Here is a 3,992-nt window from a genome sequence, read left to right on the forward strand (position 1 = left end):
AAGTCGGGAAGGCCAAAAGGGGAACTTAACACCAAGGATACATTTTTGAAAAGTCATGTTGAAATGTACTATTTTGTCTACTTATCTAAAACCTCTTCTTTAAAAGAAGAGTTTACACAGAGATTTTCTGCACAGAAATGGTATCATCCCAGAAGCCATGAATTATTAAACAAAAATATCAGCGCTACATATGGGTTTCTCCCTATATTTAATTTTTAAACATGAGATCTCACTATGTAGCTCTGACTGTCCTGGAAGTCACTGTGCAGATCAGGTTGGCCTACAACTCACAGGGATCTACTTACCTCTGCCTCCCTAGTGTTAAGATGAAAGGCATGGACAACACCACTAAACTCTTTATAAAGTTCTTGATTAAAGAGGTCTTATAGTCTCCTTCCTCATAAACAATAGAGAATATCACCATTGGTCTTAATTATACACAATAGTTATATGATAAGGCCTTTCTATTGAGGACATTATATACTTTGGTCACAGAACATGGAGAAGTAAAGCTACTATTGACAAAAGAGCTTCCTGCCTGTTGGCTGCCTTCCATCACAGCAGAAGATGCTATTAAGGATGCTTGGGAGAAAAGTCATAAACAGTCTTACACAGAAGTGAGCCATGTGAACAAAATGACTGGTCAATAGCGTAATGGTAACATAAATGCTATGGGGATAACCAAACACTTTTGATTAGATTTAAGGCCTACTGGCACAGATGTAAAGTACAGTCCGGTAATACAAACATTCTGAGAGCTTATGACTGGAGAAGTTATAGGCACTGTTTGAGAATTAACTACTATCATGCTATCTAATTGACATGGTATCTATCTATCTTCTCTGTATTTTTCTTTATAACCACAGATTTGTACAAGTTTTTTACCTTCATTGGTGAAGTTTGGTTTTGGCATAGATGATGGTTAATATTGAAATTCAGAATAAGTAAAAGGTCAGAGAATACAGTACTGGGAAGTACTTGGCCTTCTACAAGACATCCATATGTAAAACTTGACATCAAATCTCAGGAAACAGCATGGAATAGAGGATGGAAAAAAAGTAAGTGCCAGAGGTTTGGGAGGACTACCGCCAAATGGTGTACTGATATGGGATTCCCCTCTGTTTGCTGTAAATACCATTGGTTAATAAGAAAACTGTCTTGGGCCTCTGCAGGGAATAGAGGAAGGTAGGGAAAACTTTGCTGGGAAAAAGAAGAGGAGTTTGAGAGAAGTCATGTAGCCCTGCTGGAGATGAATGCCAGAACATTAGCTGGTGAACCACAGCCAAGTGGCGATATATAGATTAATAAAAAGGGTTAAATTAAGATACAAGTGTTATCCAATATGAAACTGGAGCTAATGGTCCAAGCAGTGTTTTAAATAATATAGTTTCTGTGTGATCATTTCTGGTCTGAGATGCCAGGTGGCCAGGAACAAACAAGCGGACTCATTACAACAATGTACAGTGGACAAAACATTGCTGATGTACTCATGACCTCACTCATGTTATATTTACCTATGTAATACCTTCATAAGTTGGACCTATAGGCATATCATCACAGAAGAGAGAAGGGTTCCTGAGGAACTCTCTCTTTCTGAAGGACTATTGACACTTAATGGTGGCCAAGAAAAGTTCTACCATCTTTTTCAGTTGCAAGAGTTTCAGTAAATAACCCCCACCCATGTTTAAGCAGTCAACCCTAATTAAAATTAAATGGGTCATACATGAATGCACACACACACACACACACACAGAAGGGGGAGTGGGGAGCCAGGAGAGATGATTATCAGGAAGAAGGGACTTACCAGGATGGACAGCAGATAAGAAGAAGTGAAAAGATTAAAATCATTATGTGCATGCTATCAAATGGTCAAAAGCAAATTAAGAATGAAACCTCAGCCATAAAAAGACAATACACAACCTGAATAAATAAAACCAAACAGAAAGAAGCACATATGAGAACATAGGTTCTACTTTCCAGGTCAAATTTAAACTTGAATTAACTTTGAAAAAAATCTAAGATATTATTTTTTCTGGATAATTCCCTAGTAAAATCATTTGTTCATAAAATACTAGTTTACTTGGCTTCTTCTAGTTGTAAACTTCTGTCTCTGCTATACTAAACTACCAATGTGAGTTTCCTTCTTTCTATTTTAGCACATTTTCTATAACTTGGTAGATCAACCTTTATACTGAACACCTTCCTATCACCTATGTTTTGTAATTAACTTTTCCATGTCTGGAATCTTATCAGTGAAATTATTGTATGAAACTTTATCTTTTTTAAATCATTGTTATTGTTATTCTCAAAGACAGCTCTAACAGTAAGAGATTTAAAACCTTTCTCAGGTACTTCTATAGCTGCTTTAACTTTTTATTACTTTTAACAATTTTTTTCAAATATTAAGTTTTCTTTTTGATGAGGCTATTCTAAATCCTCCCTCAGCTATTTTTAATTATATTGTATAACTTTCTTAAAAAATAATCTTCCTGTATTGTTTCTTGCTTCAGAACCATGGCTGTGACTTTGTGCATGTTTTCTCTTCTCAAATTCTGTTTCTTTTATTTCTTTGAATTACATGAATGTTGATGTACAAGAGTTCCACAATATCCTGGAATGGAGTATAACAAAGGTATATTTATTAGGAAATAAACTCACAAAAATAAAAGCCATTTGTTTGGAACTGGAACTGAATTGAGCAGTCAAGAGACCTACACACACTTTTCATTAGCCTTTAGAGTTCATGATACAATGCCCAAGTAGAACAGTATATTTAATGATATTGGCTAAAGGAATTCCCACAACACATCTCCCTTTTGTCTAAATAAGAGAGTGAGTTCTTGTCCAGGGAAAGAAGAGGCAAAAACATACATAAAATTACAACCAACATTAACAATATTAAACAAGAAACATGAAAAATGTTTCAATAGTCATCCTATCCTAAGGAGTCTAAGTCTTATTTTAAAAAATGGATTGGCTAAGTCATTAGAAGAAAGTAACTATGACTATCTAGTCTTCAGCACCATAAGAAGGGAAATAATATTACTTGAGTAAACAGGAAGTATATTCAAGCAACTTCTAAAAGGTATAAAGAATGACAGAGACAATTGGTCCCTGGGCAGTCACCCAAAGTCTCATTTGCAACACTGGAGCAACTAAATTTGGCTAAGCTCTAGACCCTCTTTAGAGGCAAGGAAGTTTAAAAAGCTGTCTCAATTTGGATTGGCAATATTTGACAGGTTTTTTTGCTTATATCTTGCTTGTCCAGTCTGGATACCATGCATTTTTCAGTGGTTGGGTCAGGGGCAATTCTTTGCCCAAAGGCCAGTTTTGCCAAGAAGTAAACTGTCTTCAAGTGGAGTGTCTTTGGTGCCCAACATTCTCTCAGATAAATCTGTGCTGCCAGGAGCAATCATCTATTAAGTCAACAGAATCTTAAGTTATCTAAATGCCAAATTCTACAGTTCTTTGAAGTGTGCAAAGATTACCTATCTATGCAGAAGACAATCTTTATGCATTTAAAGAACCTGATTAGTGGGTTGCCTTTCTGTCTTAGTGACAGTGTCCTTTGCTTTACAGAAGCTTCTCAGTTTCAGGAGGTCCCATTTATTCAATGAGGCCCTTACTGTCTGTGCTGCTGGGGTTATACGTAGGAAGTGATCTCCTGTGCTCACATGTTGTAGAGTACTTCCCGCTTTCTCTTCTATCAGGTTCAGTGTGTTCGGACTGATATTGAGGTCTTTAATCCACTTGGACTTGAGTTTTGTACATGGTGATAGATATGGATCTATTTTCATTCTTCTACAGATTGATATCCAGTTTTGCCAGCACAATTTGTTGAAGATGCTCTCTTTTTTCCATTGTATACTTTTAGCTCCTTTATCGAAAATCAGGTGTTCATAGGTTTGTGGGTTAAAGTCAGGGTCTTCTATTCGATTCCATTGGTCGACTTCTCTGTTTTTATGCCAATACCAAGCTGTTTTCAATACTGT

The sequence above is a fragment of the Alexandromys fortis genome, unplaced genomic scaffold, assembly GCF_014885135.2.
Source record: "Alexandromys fortis isolate MF-2015 unplaced genomic scaffold, M_Fortis_MF-2015_v1.1 scaffold_61, whole genome shotgun sequence".
NCBI lineage: Eukaryota > Metazoa > Chordata > Mammalia > Rodentia > Cricetidae > Alexandromys > Alexandromys fortis.